The 18,719-nt window shown below is 40.5% G+C and overlaps 1 protein-coding gene across 4 annotated transcripts in view; it reads left to right on the forward strand.

Annotated features, from left to right (window-relative positions):
- Nucleotides 1-18,719, forward strand: part of LOC134357903 (cadherin-12-like) — a 669,532-nt gene that overhangs the window by 602,621 nt on the left and 48,192 nt on the right. Inside the window, exon 1 of one of the 4 annotated variants that reach the window (XM_063069669.1) lies at nucleotides 11,968-11,984. The exons of the other annotated variants lie outside the window; for them this stretch is intronic. The gene's annotated coding sequence lies outside the window, so the exon portion shown is untranslated. Of the gene's footprint in view, nucleotides 1-11,967; nucleotides 11,985-18,719 lie in introns of those variants that run through there. 4 annotated transcript variants of the gene reach the window in all.

The raw sequence follows: 18,719 nt of genomic DNA on the forward strand, positions 1-18,719 counted from the left end.
GCATTGCTGTGCCCGCAGAAAAAGTAGGTTTTGGATGGTCGATCAGGCAGATCGGTCCAACTTGCTATTCCACCGTTGGAGAAGGAGTTGACTGGTGGGGAGTTGTCTGTGTGTCCACCCTTGCCGGGGTGATAGCTCCACCACAGGAAAACTGGTCCCCCTGGTTAAAGTCACAGTCGGTGACTTGTAAAGGATTTCGGAGGACGACGGGAAGATCGATGGCATCTGCTCACCTGAGGACTCAACTCACTCTCTCTCTCTCCATCACTACTCAACTCAATACCATGAACTGAACTGAACTGAAGTTTACTCAACATCGTAAGACTGTATCTTTTTACCCCTAGACTTAAAGAAGCTTGGTTTTTTCATAGATATATATTCCACACTTACTTTTATATATAATCATTGCTAACCTGTGTGATTTATTTACTTTGATATTACTGTATTGTATAGTTACTAATAAATATTATTAGATTATAGCAATACGAGACTCCAAAGTGGTTTCTATTTCTGCTGGTTTCTTAACCCCCGTCACGGGATACGTGACATAATTAACAGGTAACAGTCCATCTAATATTACTGAGAACACTACATAGACAAAATTCTTAAAGCACATTTAAAGCTCGCAAAGGATTTCTATCTTATAAAAGATTTCCAAGTCACAAACAATTTCTAAAATGCAAAGGATTTCCAAAACACAGGTACAATTCCTATAAGCTTATAAGACATAACAACAAATTGCAGACTGTGAACGACCAGGGTAAGCATAAAACTGGGAGAGTAGGTAAAGGTGAAAAAAATAGGGGTTTTATTTACCCAAAATGGTTATAAGCACAACAGAACTGTTCTAGAGTCCGAATTTGAATGAGCTAAACAGAACTTGGTTACAACAACATAGTAAATACTCCTCAAACCAAGAGACGCCACTTATCTCCTGACTGCAGGTTTATATTCGATGCTGGCCAGCCCATAGTAAATTGCCGGGGAGAAAAAACATTCCTCTACTTAAAAAAAATACGCCATAAATGAAGCAGCTCCTGAGAACACCGCTCTGGCTGTAACAGAATGGCACAATGCAATTATCCAGCCCCATCTACTGAGGCTGGTGTAATGCAACAGCTCAGTCGTTTGCCAGATTATCAGGAGGATGGTCGGCTACAGGACACTTTAATATGCCCGGTAGATGGTGCGGCTGGTAATTGCAGCCGCCACACACTCCCCTCCTTCTGGTATCACGCCCTAAGAGCGTGATAAAAAGTCTGCAGTGGTGTTATCTCTCCCGGGAATGTGCTGGATGATGAAACGATACAGCTGCATTGCCAAATACCAGCGGGTGATACAGCTATTAGCATCCTTCATCCCTTCCATCCACCTCAGGGCTTTATGGGCAGTTTTCATGATGAACTCTCTTCCCAGGAGATAATACTTGAGGGAGTCCGAAGCCCATTTCACTGCCAAGCATTCTTTCTCCACAGTGGAATAACTAGTCTCCCTCGGGAACAACTTTCCGCTGATGTAAGCCACTGGGTGACGATCATTGGGCTCTCCCTGCAAAAGCACCGCTCTCAAACCTGGCTCTGAGGCATCCGTCTGCAACACAAAATCTTTGGTAAAGTCAGGACGACTCAACACAGGGTTCTCACTCAGCGCATCTTGAGGTCCTTAAAAGCACATTCTGCCTCCTCACTGCACTGCAGCTGAGTAGGGCTCATCGGCCGAGTCATATCTGTGAGAACAGCAGCACGAGAGGAATAATTAGGCACAAATCATCTGTACCAGCCTGAGATTCCAAGGAATGACTTCAGCTGGGTCTTTGTCTGTGGACATGGACAGCACTGAATGGCTTGAAGTTTGTGGGTCTGAGGTTTGATAACCCCATTGCCAATAATATAGCCAAGATATTCTGTCTGAATCTTGACAAATTGACACTTTGAGGGGTTGACAGTCAATCTGGCTTCCTGGAGACGTCCGATGACCGCCTTCAGGTGATCTTTATGCTCCTCCCAGGTAGCACTGTGAACAACAATATCATCCAAATAGGCTGCAGCGAAATCAGAAAATCCCAACAATACCTGATCCATTCATCTTTGGAACGTACCTGGGGCACAATGCAGTCCAAATGGCATTACAATGAACTGATACAGACCCCATGGCGCACGGAAGGCTGTCAGCTCACAGGACTGTAGAGACAGCAGCACCTGCCAGTAACCTTTACAGAGATCAATGGTGGTTAGAAATTTTGATTTTCCCAACCGGTCAATAAGTTCATCAATGCGCGGAACTAGATATGAATCAAATTCAGAGATTGCATTCAGATAACGAAAATCTATACAGAATCTGATAGTACCATCTTACTTTGGAACCAAGACAATGTGATTACACCACTCACTTCTTGATAGCTTAATGATGCTCAGGGACAGCATCAGTTCTATCTCCTTTTTTAGGGACACCAGGAGGTGCTCCAGGATTCTGTAGCTCCTTCTTCTCGCAGCAACATTCTTTTTAAGCACAATGTTATGCTCAGTTACTTTTGTATGACCAGGAATTTCTTTAAAAACCTCCGGGACACAGAGGGCACTGACCCGGGTCTGCTGATGAGGTGAGGTGGACAAGATCGGGCAAGGCAGGGGCAGGTACCGAAAGGTACTGCTCCTCATCGTCGTCCTCTTCTTCCACACATCTCATCAACAGCACCTCTTTCTGGTCAGACCTGGGAAACCATTCTTGCAAGTAAGTTAACATGCAAAATTCTCTGTGGGCGTCCCTCGCCAGGAGTTGCTATCTCATACGTAGTTGGACCCACTTTCCGTGTTATATCATAAGGCCCTTGCCACTTAGCTAAAGGCTTGCCCTCTTGTGTAGGGAGCATTACCAAAACTTTCTGTCTAGGGGAAAACCTCCGCTCTCAGGCAGTTTGGTCGTACCAGGTTTTTTGGTTCTGTTGGGCCTCCATCACATTCTGCTGAGCCAATGCAGCCATTTTCTCCAATTTCTCCTTCATGTGGACAACATAGGCTACGACACTCTGCGACTCGGCTATTTTGTGACTCTTTTCCCAGTGGGTTTTAAGTAAAGTAAGTGGGCTTCTTACCTCATGTCCATACAATAATTCAAAAGGTGAAAAACCGGTTGATGCCTGAGGTACTTCCCTATAAGCAAAAAGCAAATAGGGTCCCAATCAGATCCTGTATCATTTATGAACTTTCTGAACATTTGTTTAGGAGTTTGGTTGAACTTCTGTCAACCCATCAGTCTGGGTATGATATGGGGTGGTCCTGATGCCTTTAATCCCCGGCAGTTTGTACACATCCCTCAATAACTTCGACATGGTTAGTCCCATGATCAGTAAGAATTTCCTTGGGAAACCCCACCCTTGCAAAGAATTGCACCAAACAAAAAGCAATTGATTTAGCCTTGAGAGTTTTAAATGAAAAACTTCTGGATGTCTAGTAGCATAGTCAGTAATTACCAACATAAATCGTTTTCCTGACTTGCTTCTTTCTACTGGGCCCACAACATCTATACCCAACCGTTCAAATGGGTTGGCAATAACTGGCAAAGACTGAAGGGGAACTTTAGAAGGAAATCTGGCTGAGGTTTGTTGACATTGAGGACAGCTTCTGCAATACTGGGCCACATCAGTACATAGACCCAGCCAGTGAAAATGTTTCTTAATACGGTCAAAACTTTTGTGTTCTCCAGGTGGCCTGCCCAGGGAATAGAGTGACCCAACTCAAGTACAATTTCTCTAGCAGATTTAGGTACCATTAGCTGCTTCGCTGACCCCTACTGGTGGTACAGTATCCCATTTTCTATAAAATATCCATTTTCATTCATCAGTTCAACTTTTTCTCCTTCCTTAAAGTGTCTAACCTGCTTAAAATAAGGAGCTGGACTAACATCATTTTGTTGCATTATATGGATGTCAGTTGGTATTTGAAACCCCAAAAGCTGGGGTGGGTGTGGTTCAATGGATGAATTCACTTCAGTATTTTGAAACTTTTCCCGTCTTTTCTGGCTATGAGTTTTATGATCCCTTCCAGGCTTAGTTTGAATTCCAGCATTATAAAAAGGAAGTTCACTGAGAGGTTGGATAGATTTTTTGATGTCCTTGGCTTTTGCCCGTGTAAGTGCAACATTACAGACCTTACTTGGATGCAAAAGATCAAGGAGAACAGGCAAACCCTGACCTAGCACCACCGGAAAGGGGAGATGATCAGCAGCCCCTACATTCAGGAGATAATTCTGGCCTTGCACTTTGATATAAACATCTGCTGTGGGAGAAGGTTTATCATCTCCATGTACACAACAGATGGGCACAGTTTCAGTCATATACATACTATGAAGAGGAATGAACTGTCTATGAACAAGGGCATGGTTGCTACTACTGTCAATAAGTGCCTTTAACTCACAGCCATTCACCTCCACCATGATCTCCCTCTGTGATTGTTGTGGCTCCCTCTTTGACTTCAGGTCACCTCTGGGTACATAGCACATCTGGGTTAGTTTCACAGAATTCTTGAGGCAGGCAAGTCTAGTGTTCCCCTCTTCACCACACATGTAACAAATAAGTCTCCTGGAAGATCTAGGAAATGAGTTAACCTCTGTAGATTCCTCCTTTATAGGAGCCTTACCCCCGACTGAATCCACTCTTTGTGTTGACCGGGAGACACCTGGCCCCTTGTGATCCTTAGTTATTTCCAGGCGGTGAAGCTCCATGGCTGCTTCTTCCGCCTGGCAGCAACAAACACATCAGCTAGGCCAGCTGCTTCTACAGCTGTTGCAGGGTTGTGCTCCTTAATCCAGACCTGTTGCTCAGGGGAAAGCATTCTCAGATATTGTTCCAGGACAATAATTTCTTCAATTTCATTCACCCTCTGCCCCTTCGGGTGAACCCACTTACCATAAAGCTCCTTTAACCTGACATATAGTTCTTTTGGGCCTTCATCTGGTTCAACCTTAAGGCTGCGAAATCTCTGTCTGTAGGTTTCTGGATTTATATCATATTTTTTTAGAATAGCACTTCTAACTTCCTCATAGTCCATATCCATAGAACATCATCAATGTCCATATGAACATAGGCACTCCTAGTTTTTCTGTCAATAATGGAATGAGCCTAAAGGCCCAATCTTCAATTGGCCATCTGCATGTTGTGGCTATTCCCTCAAAAGTGACAAGAAAATGTTCAATATCATCAGTATCAGTCAGCTGCAGAAGCTTTGGCTCCTGAGTAAGATCTCAAATGTACTGCCGTAGAGCCATCCTCATGAGAGACTCCAAATTTTACCTGGGCAGGAGGGGGACCTGCATCTGAACCCACAACATTTACCCCCAAAGTATTTGTCTTACCAGAAGGTTGATCAAATGTGTAGAACCAAGAATTGTGATCTGTGGAATTCATTGCCACAGGTAACTGTGGAGGCTAAGTCTTTATGTATATTTAAGGCAGAGGCTGATAAATTCTTGATTGGTCAGGGCATAAAGGGATGGGTGGAGAAGACAAGAGATTGGAGCTGAGAGGAAAATTGGATCAGCCATGATAAAATGGCAGAGAGGATGTGATGGGAAAAATGGCCTAATTCTGCTCCAATATCTGGTAGTCTTACAGTATTTTGATGATCTCAAAATAAGGAACGAGCCATTCAGGAAAGAGAGAAAATCTATTCACCTGGAGTAGGAATTCCCAACCTGGGGTCCATGGCATAAAAAAGGTTGGAATCCTCAAATCTGGAGGATAGTGAATATTAATGTTCTGTACTCCAGATAGATATGGGAATTCAATCAATGATTTTATTCAGCATGGAGATCAATAATTATTTTGGGTATTAAGAAAATTAAAGACTATATGGCTATTACAGGAAGGTGATATTTGCCAAAAGATCAGCTGTAATCTTATTTAGTGATGGAACAAATATGAGTGTCAGATTCTGAAACTTATTTGCTACTTATGTGACAATGAATCTTGAATAACATGTTTCACTGGAGTTTCTTTAAATATTTAAGTTACTGAAGTGTGAAGCCTGCCTTTTGAAAATAAAATAGTATTTGTTAGAGTGATTTTTGGGTTTAGGTCATTTACATTTAGCAGATAGCTTTGGATATCATTCTTCTGTTCCTTGATAATATATTGTGGATTTAATTTGGAGCAATGGATTCCTAAAAGCTGTGAATCCCAGTCCAGACAATGCTGGCCTCTGTGGGATGGATGCAAATCAGAAGGTGTGAAGTTTGTATGTAGTTTCAAAGAAAAGCATTGTATATACTTTGTAAATATGGAATTGTCCTTTGTGTTTAGCACATAAATATCGTGCCCCACATTGGGCCAGTAGACCTTTCCACCAAAAGCATCTCCACATGATGCCTGCTGTACCTTGTCTTGTCGAATAAAGAAGCTGTTTTGTATCTACCAGTAATTCTCTCCAGCAATTTCATTCATGCGACAACATTGTTTCTGCATTTACAGTATAAACCATAGGAAAAAAATGAATGTTTTTTTAAATCTATAACATCTGTTTATCTTTAAGTGCATGCTTGAAATATAAGGAATAGTAACAGGCAAAACTGAGATTAACTATGTTTGAAAAAGTTAACCGTGCATGGATAATAATAAATAATTTCTTCAGCATTTCTGAAGACCCAGAATCTCAGCTAACAGCAACGCAAGGATGTACTTGAATATCAATAAGGTTATATACTATACAAGGAAATGATGTTCTAGAAAGTACAGAAATATAACTGTAAGAATCATGGTCAGAATTTGAAACGATTCATAGCAGTACAAGAGATGTAGAAATATAGTTCAGTTTGGCAATATCTTAATTATTTATTCATTCCTGAGATGTTGTCATTTCTGTTAAAGGAAGCATTTATTGTTCATTCCAATCTTCCCCTGAATTGATTGACTTGATGTGTTCTTTCAGAGGGTAGTTAAGAGTCAATCTTATTGTTGAGTCTAGAGAACAATCTAAGTAAGAATAATTGTTATCCTTGCCTTAAGGACATTGATTAACTAGGTGGATATTTACAAAAGAATTCTATAAATGGCCATTAGTCTGATTGGAATAGCTGCACTAATATCTGAGGCTTTCTCTAATGTTTTGGTATGTGAACAAATTTGTCCAAGTCCATTCCTAAATCGTTCAAAATGGACTCCATTTTCAAAATAAGGTTAAAATCTGAGACTTCTCATTGGATTGTCACCTTGTCATGGTGGAAAAGCTTGTGTGGTCCTGTGATCCCAAGAGCAATGCCGTCTGAAGCTATGCTCCTGGTAGGGTCACCCATGGTGGTAAGGTCGAGGGTGAGGTTCCTGACAAAGAACAATCCAACCAAGACCTCAACGATGGAACAGACGGACAAAGTTACTTCGAACTCAACGGCTCTGAAGGCGAAAGAAGGCTACAACAATTCCATCAGCTCCAATCGTCGTCGTTTCCATGCCATTGCAATCAGTTGGTTGATTTGTGAAGTATCGTCTGCTTCTTGGAGTGCAGCATCAAGGACACGTTAAAGAAAAACACACAAGGGCATCTTCACTCTGTGGGCCACTTCTTTAGAACGAAGACCATTATCCTCAACCTCGAGGGATAGCCACGGCGACGACGACAAAAATCTGAGATCTTCTTTACTTGGGTCCTCCACTGGATGTTGATCAGTGATGTCTTCACGATTGTTAGCATTTTTGTCAACAAAATATTTATTGTGTTAGAAAAAGTCAGACAAAATTAATTGAGTATATAAAACTAATATTGAGAGAAATTAAGTAAAATTCATGCTTTAAAAGCTACTAAGTAAGCGAATGGATTGTGCATAGGAATATAAGTAAAATGTTGAAGGGGTATAAAGTTTGAGTTGGTTGTGGGACTTGGGGAAAGAAAATCATTCATGCACAGTGAGTGACAATGAGAAGTACAATAAACAGCATAGTTAGTACAATTCTGAATGCACTACCATCATTTCAAGAGAGATTATGATCTGTATAGCTTGAGAAGCAAGATGACAGTCTCAATTGTCTACTCTTTATAGCATTCAACTAGTTTGTGTCATGTGTAAAAGCGAAGATGAATTACAACTTAAATCTATTCGAACGTTAGTGACATATGGGTCTTGAACATTTCTTAGTTTCTACATTAACATTAGAATAAATTCTCAAATAGCCTATGGCTATTATTTGGCTAAGGCTTTCAATTGTTCTTAAATGCATTGGACCAACTAATATTTCACATTTGTGTGGTGTTATATTTTTGCTGGGGAAGCTGGCTATGCAGATAAGAAATTTAATTTTGATTATAGTGATTTAGCAATTACAGACAAAGTGAATATTTAAATCACTTTAAATCTTTGAGATCCATGTACCGTGGCATAATTTCATAAGCTTTTCTCTGTCTCTGGAAATTGAAAGTGAAAGAGTTGTTCTCATAGGTTATTCATCCTGTTTATCACAAACAACAATGGTTAAAATATCAGTTTAGTCAGTTAGCTTCGTAAATAACATTGCAAACATTACTGTTCATTTCCATGGATGCTGCCTGACCTTCTGAGTTCTGCTAGCAATTTCTGTATCTTGCTTCGGATTTCTGTAGAATTTCTCATGTTTATAAAGAACATTGCTTGATCATTTGATATATAAAGGTAGAGTTACATATCTGTCTGATTAATGAAGTATCTTGCATGCCAGTGAAAAAACTGCCATCATGAGATGGAAGTAATATGGAAACCTGAAGAATAGAAGAACAAACATGAAATATTCGTGGTAGACAATGGGTCCATTGGTATTAGAAAAACATAGGAAATTATTACAGGTATAAATCTTTCCTTAATAAGAGTAAATATTCTGTACTGCAGTAATGAGTAAACTGTTGCAAAGCTTTAAGAATTATTTTTAAACTTGATTAACGATTCCTTCTGAGTGTGTTGTCCAAAGGTAAATTTATAATGTGTGTATCAGAAATACAGAAACCATTATGGTTCAGAGTGAACTCAGAACTTAGCTTCTCACAGTCTGACTATGGGTTTCACCTGAGCTGGCAATGATGAAATGTCAGTGACATGACATATTTTTCTCTGAGTTTTTCCAACATTCTCTGCTTTTTTTTTTAAAAAACAGATTTTTAAAATCTGTACTTTTCTGCTTTTGGTTTTCTTCTGTACATTTGTAAATTTAAACTGGTGTCTTGGACCCCAGAAGATTGCTGGCCATTCTGCGGAATTTCCTAGTAAATTCCAAAATTTGCTTTTTTTCTTGAATATCAACCTGTTATGCAATGCTTAGAAATGCATCCACGACCAAACCTTCAGGTTGAAGTATGCCATGTCATAATGGGGGCATTGGTGGCGGATCCAAATGCAAGATATAGACACTGAAGAGCAAGGAACAGGACTAGGACTAGAGTTAAGCAAGGGAAGTGGGGAAGAAAGGATGCTGGACATGACACAGGCCCTGGACGAGACAAGGATACAGAGCCTGGGCTAGGACTTGACTAGGATAGCGGAACCAGGACATGGAATTTGGAACTAGGAGCCTGGGCTTGGACGCCAAGCCAGAGACTGGACGAGGACCCGAAACCTGGGTCTTGACTCGGGCTCGGACCCCGGATCTAGGCAAAGACATGACAAGGCTTGGGTATTGGCTCCGAGCCAGAGACTGGGCAAGGACCCAGAACCTGGGACTTGACTCGGGCTCGGACTCCAGAACTAGATGAGGACAAGACATGGCTACAGGATGAGGAGAGGCAACAGGACTGGATCTGAGACTCCTGGACGGGACGTGAACCCCAGCACAGGATGAGGGAACCCCAGCTCCAGCTGGGCAAGGTACTCCTGGGCAGGGCAAGACACATGGACAAGACGAGAACAGACAACCATGGCTTGGACAGGGCAAGGTTCTTGGATCGTGGCTAGGACTGGACTAGACCTCAAACCCTTGACTTGGTTGGGGGAGAGACAGGAACACAGAGCCTTGGTCGAGGGAGAGACAAGAAATGGAACACAGAGCCTTGTTTGAGGGAGAGACAGGAACACAGAGCCTTGGTCGAGGGAGAGACGGGAACGCAGAACCTTGGTCGAGGGAGAGACAGGAACATGGAACACAGAGCCGGAACCCCTCCTTGGAAACAGGATGTAGGGCCGGGACTCATACACAGAACATAGAATACGATGAGACAAGGTGGCGGCAGACAGCCAGACCTACCTAGTGAAGGCATGGATACAGACAGTTCCCAACTCTAGGTAGCAGCAAACGTCCGGACCTACCTAGCGAAGGCGTGGATACAGACAGTTCCCAACACTAGGTAGCTGCAAACAGCTGGACCTACCTATCAAAGGTGTGGATACAGAGAGTTCCAACACTAGGTAGCAACAAACGGTCAGACCTACCTAGCGAAGGCATGGATACAGACAGTTCCCAACAGTAGGTAGCAGCAAACGGCCAGACCTATCTAGTGAAGGCATGGATACAGACAGTTCCCAACACTAGGTAGCAGCAAACGGCCAGACCTACCTGGTGAAGGCATGGACACAGAGACAGTTCAAAACAACAATATCTTGTTGTTCCTTATCTTGCTCCAGTGATTGAACTAGACAGCAGTGCAGGCGAGAGTTACAGGCAAGGCAAGGTTTCAGACAAGGCGAGGCGAGCCGAGGCTTCGGACAAGGCAAGGTGAGGTGAGGTGAGGCGAGGCGAGGCGAGGCGAGGCAACAGAAGGCAGGGGAACAGAAGGGATTCAGACAGGGGGTATGGACAGGAACAATCCAGCAGCCAGGGGCTGAATCCTGAAGCTATTTATGAAGCTAGCCCAAACGGGAATCAGCTGCCTCAACAGAAACTGGGGAAAACCGGAAAACCTGGAATAAGGAGCATGGACCGGATCATGAACCAGAATGCAGATTTCATGGACCGGACCATGACATACCAGCTGTTCAATGTAAAAAAAGTAACATTTAACATAAGACTTCCTTTCACTCCCTCAATGGCAATTTCCCCCATCCTCCAAAACCTGTCTTGCCATTCTTGTATCCACATAGGATTAGTTACTCTTGTCTACTTGATGCACCCCCAGGATGTGAACAAACTTAAACAAAGTTTTGACTCTCAACTGAGAGTGCTTCGGAATTGAAAATAGAATTGGAATTGACTTATTATTGTCACATGTACGAACATACAATGAAAAGCATGCCTTGCATATGATTCTTACAGATAAAATCATTACACTATATGTTAAGGTAGAACCAGGTAAAACAATAATAATGCAGAGTACAGAAAAAGTGCAATGCAATTAAACAACAAAGTGCAAGATCAGAACACAGTAGATTGTGCAGTCAAGAAGACATGTTATTATACAAAAGGCTCATTCAAGAGTCTGTTAACAGTGAGGTTTGATTAGTAACGGTCTTGATTAGTAAGTGTAAGGAAGGCAGATTCCCAAATAGCGTCAGAGCATGATGGTAAATCTCAGAAGTAATGTGTATAAGCATGCAGGAAGTTTACACTGGTATTTAGCTGGAAACCAATTTTCTCTTTCGAGCTGATGACGAAGCTAGTGTGACTTCCTGTTTTTTTTTATTGAAGAACATTGTTCAGTTGTTTGACAAATGCATTTTTTTCATTGGTACACTTGAGAAGTGTGATTCTATTGCAAAACCCAGTTCACTTGTTGAGACTGACAATCTGGCACAAGCCCATAACACATGCTATACCAAAGGGGAGAAAAGCTGATTTTTGTGTTTGCTTACATAAGCTGAGGTAGAATGGTCTTTTTTTTTGGAAAGTACACAGCAAATCCTGTTGTTTAATAGTACAGCTTTCCTGCAACACTGGACTGTGAAATATTTCCCAGTGAACCTGAAGTAAATATGTTGCAATCATTAATCTCCAACTCTGAATGTCTTCACGGGTCAATGCTACACAGTCCACTGGCAGTCAGTACATTTTGCTTTTCCTTAATAATCTATCTGAATTCAGAAAAGAAGGGTGTACTTCTGGACTGGTGAGTTTTCTAGTGTAGCTGAGCAGCATACTAAATAAATCTGCAGGAGTAGTGCACTAATAGGAATCTCCAGGGTATCAGGAGAAGTGAATGTTGGACGTTCACCATCAGATGCAGGTATAAGATGTCACTGGGATCATGAATTAGTCGGTAATCGTGTCACAGCTGCAGGTTTGTCTTTCCCAGGACGCCATTCTAATTATTAGCTGTTGGCGTCGCATGATTTTATCTTATCAATTGAGTGAAATAGAACAATTACTAATAGATAGATAGATACTTTATTGATCCCAAAGAAATTTACAGTGTCACAGTAGCATTACAAGTGTACAGATATACAAATATACAAATATTAGAAGAGAAGTAAGAAAGGCTAAAAAATAAGTTACCTCAAACAGTCTAACTGGAGGGGGTCATCACTTACCCGGCAATAGGTTGACTCATAATAGAGCCTAATGGCTGAGGGTAAGAATGACGTCAGAGAGCACTCTTTGGAGCAGCACATTTGTTTCAGTCTATTACTAAAAGTGTTCCTCTGTTCAGGCATGATAGCATACAGAAGGTGAGAAACATGGTCCAGAATTGCCTGGATTTTCTGTAGAGTCCTTTGTCTACCACAGCCTCCAGGATGTCCAATTTGATTTCTGTAACAGAGCCAGCCTTTCTAGTCATTTTATTGAGCCTGCAGGCATCATCCGTGTTGATGCCATTTCCCCAGCACACCAACACATAGAAGGTTATACTGTACTGGCAACAACAGATCAGTAGAACATGTGAAGGAGAGGCCTAAAAACTCCAAAGGACCTCAGTCTCCTCAGGAAGTACAGGGAGTAGTGAGAAGTAGGGAACTTCACATAAATTTGCATCTTATTTGTTGTCCTTCAATATCGTAACACATTTGTAAGTATAATCTATGTCACTGCATTGCTGCTGCTTTTAAGTACCTTCATCAAATTATTTTGATTTTTTTTTCTTTCTAGGCAGTCTTAAATGATTTGTAAAGTGAATCACTATTCATTACAATGGTGCATGAGATAATCCATCAGATTTAAATTCTTTTGAGGTTCGTCAAGAATTAAACAAGGAAAATGAGGTTTAATGTTATAGAGGTATGTAAAAATCATGAGGAGTACAGATAGGGTCAATATGCAATCTTTTCTTTCCAGGGGAAGGGGAACCTAATACTAGAAGACATAGCTATAAGAAGAGAAGGGAAAGACTTTAAAAGATTCTGAGAAACAACTTCCTCATGAAAAGGATGATATGGAATGAGCTACCAGAAAGGAGGTTAACACGGGTACAATAACATCATTTAGAGTCATAGAGTTATAGAACCCTACAGCACAGAAACAGGAACATTGGCCTCTCTGCCCTGTGCTGAACCATTAATCTGCCTAGTCCCATTGACCTACCCCTAGAACATACCCTCTTAGCCATGAAACTATCCAAATTTCTCTTGAATGTTGAAATCGAACCTGCACCACCACTTACGCTGGAAGCTCGTTCCATATTTTCACTGTCCTCTGTGTGAAGAAGTTCCTCCTCATGTTCCCCTTAAACATCTCACCTTTTACGACCCCTAGTTGTAATCTCACCTAACCTCAGTGGAAAAAACCTGCTTGTATTTACCTTATGTATACCAATCATAATTTTGTGTACCTTTATCAAATCTTCCCTCAGTCTCCTATTTTCTAGGGAATAAAGTCCAAACCTCTTCAGTCTTTCACTGTAACGCAGGTACTCCAGTTCCGGCAACATCCTTGTAAATTTTCTCTGTGCTCTTTCATTCTTATTTACATCTTTCCTGTAGGTAGGTGACCGAAACTGCTCACAAAACTCCAAATTAGGCCTCAACAATATCTTATATAATTTCAACATAACATTCCAACTCCTGTACTCAATACATTGATTTATGAAGGCTAATGTTCCAAAAACTTTCTTTATGACCCTATCTACTTGTGATGCCACTTTAAAGATCTGTATTCCCAGATCCCACTGCTCTACCACATTCCTCAGTACCATTTTGCTCACCGTGTAAGACCTTCCCTGGTTGGTCCTCCAAAAGTGCAACACCTCACACTTGGCTGCATTAAATTCCATCCATCAATTCTTAGCCCATTGTTCCAGCTGGCTCAGATCCCACTGCAGGTTTTGATGGCCTTCCTCACTAGCCACGACAATCCTGTGGTTGTCTGTGAATTTACTGATCCCGTTTACTACATTATCATCCAGATCATTGTCATCCAGATGACAAACAACAATGGACCCAACACTGATCCTGCGGCAGGCCACTAGTCACAGACCTTCAGTAGGAGAGGCAACCATCTACTACCACTCATGCGTTGAGCCAATGTTTATTCCAATATTATACCTCATCTTGAATGCCAAATGTCTGAAACTTCTTGGCCAACCTCCCATGCAGGACATTTGTCAAAAACTTTGCTAAAGTCTATGGTTGTAGATCATATCTATTGCCTTGCCTTTATCAACTTTCCTGGTAACATCCTGGAAAAACTCTATGAGGTACTTAGCTTATAATCTATGGATCAGTGCTAATATTCATACATTGAAGGTGGTTACATGTTCAACCCCACCTCTCCATAAACAAATAGAGCGAATCCCCAGGGCGGTACCGATGGAATGTTACATCACCGAATGCACAGTCTTTTGGATGGGACCTTAATTTGAGACTCAGTCTGCTGTCCCAAGTGCCATGAAAGATCCAGTGGCACCATTTTGGAAAGAAAAAGAATCTTTAACATTTTGGTCAGCCAACATTGTCTCAGCTGACACACCCCGCCTCTAACCAGATTATTTTGACTTTGTCATATTGTTCATTGAAGAAGCTGATTGTGCAATCACTTTTAAAACAGGAAATGTGGGAAATATTCAGCAGCATCAGTGGAAGGAGAAATAGTTAATGTTTCCGGACAGAACTCATCTCTGCCTGACATACAGAATAGTTGCAGCATTTAGAGTCCAAATCAGGTTTAATATCACTGGCACATGTTGTGAAGCTTGTCTTTGCGGTAGCAATGCAATATAATACATAATAATGGAAAAAAAAACATGAATTACAGTATATATATATATTAGTTAAATTAAACAAATAATACAAAAATAGAAATAAAAGAGTAATGAGGTAGCGTTCATGGGTTTAGTGTCCATTCGGAAATCAGGTGGCAAAGGGGAAGAAGCTGTTCCTGAATCATTGAATGTGTGGCTTCAGGAGTCTGTACCTAGTCCCTGATGGCAGTAGTGAGAACTAGACATAACCCAGTTGATGATTTACTGTTTTAATTCAAATTCCCAGCATCTGAGGTAATTTTTTCCATTTTTATTTTCAGTAACATTTCCGACATTCCAATATTGACGACATTTCAAACAATACTTAATTTGAAACAAATAAAATTAGGGAAGAGGTGAACAGCATGATATAACTGTAAGTTCTTTTATAGGAAATTGAATACGAGAAATTGACTGCAAACTTACTCCCATGGTTTATGTGCTTTCACTAATTACAAGGACATAGCTCAAATGCATTCAGAGAATGAATTATTCCTGTCTATTCACTGCAGTTTGTAATAATATAATCTCAGTAAAATAATGTTAATGTTAGTTAAAGTTGTACCAAAATGGTATAAAATGAAGATTGAGAGGCTGTTGGAAGATCATGATCGCAGAATAATGCAACATAATAGCACGTGAATCACAGGGGAGTTTATTAAAGAAATTGATTCTATTTCCACCAAAGAATTATAGAGGAAATAAAAAGATAATGAGTTTTAAGCAAGAGATTGAGTGAGCGATTGAGAGATAATGAAGATATGTATTACCGGGTTGGAATACAATTAGAAGGTTTGAATGGCATACAAGTCTTCTAAACCATGAAGGTGTATGACTGTTGTATAACACAGTATCTTTTCTCGCTACAGTAGTTTACATAATGCTCCAAGATTTCCTGATGTATGCATGCTGGGATTGTACCTACTTGTACGCTTAGTCACTTCACTTGCCGCAGTGTTCAGCCCTCCTCCTGTGGCTTAAAGAATGCAACGTTGATTATTTCTCACTACCCAAGAAATCTGAAACAGCTTATAATATCCTGCATTTAAATAGGAAAATAATTCTCCAACTTGAAATCCCTGAGCTTCTATGTCAAGACTCCGACCTGTATGTGTCATTGAAGGAGCAGGTTTCTGTTCCTATCAGTCAGGCTTGGGATTTCCAGAGTATGTTGCCTGACCTTACCCATTATTGTTTTACAGTTGTGAGATCCAATTCTGAATGAAATTCCAAGTCCTGATCTATTTATTTTCCCTTATGCAAAATGTGTTGTCAGAATTGCGGTGTGCGCAATTGCAGCATTGAATCCATGCTGCTTAAATTATGTATGAGAGAATAGGAGACATCCTTATGTAATGTTTTGTAAACTCTGAAACATGAAAGCTAATTGTGAGCAAAAGACTGGGAGCCCAGGAGAATGGGTCTTACTTTGTTCTTTACTGTAGCATGATGTGCATGTATGACACACTGGCAGTGTATGACATGCATGTGCTTTTATATATAACCCGTAATTAATTATTTAAAAAAATTTAATCAAGCAACACATATACAATATTACTCAAATATTACTGAAATATTAAATGCACTACAATTCTCCCTGCTTAGCTATAAACTCCAACTTAATATAGAATGCATCTCAACTGATACACATATGTATATATAATACTGTATAATAAAACTACTATATAGACATCCACAGCATAGTAAATTTTTTATTGTCTCATTCAGGCCTAAAGATTTAATCACTGTGGACGATTTCTTATGTTTGCCTTTTCTGATAAAGAAGGTTACTATGGTTGGCAGGTGAAACTTGTAGTTGTGAAACAAACTCAGGTTCTGGGGCCTTCTCCTTGGTATTTGTACGAGTTGACTCTGAGACTGCACGGAGTGGTTCTGACAGCTGTGGACACCTTTCTTCTCCTTTTCTCAGCTATTCCATCTGGATCTACTTTGATCCTTGTTTCTCTCCTGGTCCCAGCTTCTTTCTCTCTGTTTATCCTGCTCTCAATCTCTTTCTCGGCTGCGCTCTCTTCCCTTATCCTTGGTTGTCTCACGATCCCTACCACAGTTCACTCTTCCTATCTCTTCTCTCCTTTTTAACTTCATGTCTTCCTTTTTCTCGCCTTTGTTTTTCTTCTTTTAGTTTCTTCTGAGTATCTCTGAATTTGCTAATCTCCCTCATTTATCCTCTACCATTTCCATAGCACTTATACCATCTTTCTTTTTCCTTTTTCTTCTTTCAAGGATGCACATTTTGATCTTGGGAAGGTACATTTAATTCACCGATGTATTCTCAGAGTTGGTATCAGATTTAATTTCACCAGCATTTGTCTTGAAATTTGTTAACTTTACCGCAGCAGTACAATGAAACACATGATAAATAAATATAAAGCAAACAAAAAACTAAGTTACATTAAGTATATATGTCTATTAAATAGTAACTTTATCACTGACTTCGCATCATAGATGCAGTTATGATTCGCAGCCGTAGCAATCTAAAACGAGAATTTTTGATGTTTTCTATCATTTTTAATGAGAGCTGACTTTAAGGTCGTCCATGATGCAAACACTAACCCTAATTCTTCTATTGTTCCCTTTGCAATCTTATCTCTCTTCTTGGTTTCCTCATCCAAAGCAGACAAATCCAGTGCTTTTGTATCTCCATCGATTCCATTCTTTTTGGTCTTTCATTCATCCAGTTGGGCTTTGGTCTTTGCATTTACTTTCAGTAGTGAGTTGTTGGTGACCTTAAAGTAACCACAGATTCTGACAGATCCATTCTTCTTGACTACTGGGAACATTGGCATTTCCCATGGGCTCGACTCAACCTAGGAAAGAATTCCTTCAGTCCTCATGCAGTCTAGCTCACTGGCTACTTTAATATGGATGGTATAGGGAACTGGATGGGTTTTGTAAAACTTGGGTGTGGCATTTTCATGTAACACAATTTTACCTTTGATATGTTTGAGTTTTCCAGTTCCATCTCTGAACACTGCTGTGGCATCATCCAGGAGCTTTCTTAATTTGTTTTCAGTTGATGTGGCATTCTTGTGGATGGATCTCCCATAAAGTTGCAGTTTCTCAACCAATTATGCCCCCACAATGTTGGCTCTCCTATTTTTACTACATGCAAAGTCCAATGTCGCTTGTTGATTGATATATTTCACTAGTTCAAATGTCATCCTCATAGGAGTTCTCATTTCTCCAGTATAAGTTTGTATTTGGATATCTGTTGACTTCATTTCAGTACCTTTGGAATGCATTTCAAACTCATTTTGTTGAATGACTGAAACAGCCAAATCAGTGTCCAGTTCCATTTTAATTAATTTGCTGTTCACTTCTCGTATAAGCCATATTGCTCATCTGTTGCTGATTTTCACATTTTAAAATTCAATACTACCCAGTCCTGTGCCACTCTCATCATTATCAGATTGTTATCAAAAGTATGCAGATTAGTGCTGTTTTTGAAAATGCAACTTGAATTTTTAGCTTTTTCTCTTCACTGTGCAGTCCATTTACTTGTGTCTGCCTGGCATGCTCTTTGTATGTGTCCTACTTTGTTTCATTTTCTGCAAATTTCTGCTTTAAATCTGCATAGCTCGGGTGTATGTGAGTTCCTACCATAATGGTAACACAATTTATTTGGCCACGCTGGTTTCTGTTTGGACGTTA

The sequence above is a fragment of the Mobula hypostoma genome, chromosome 17 (genome assembly GCF_963921235.1).
Source record: "Mobula hypostoma chromosome 17, sMobHyp1.1, whole genome shotgun sequence".
In the NCBI taxonomy this organism is placed as follows: domain Eukaryota; kingdom Metazoa; phylum Chordata; class Chondrichthyes; order Myliobatiformes; family Myliobatidae; genus Mobula; species Mobula hypostoma.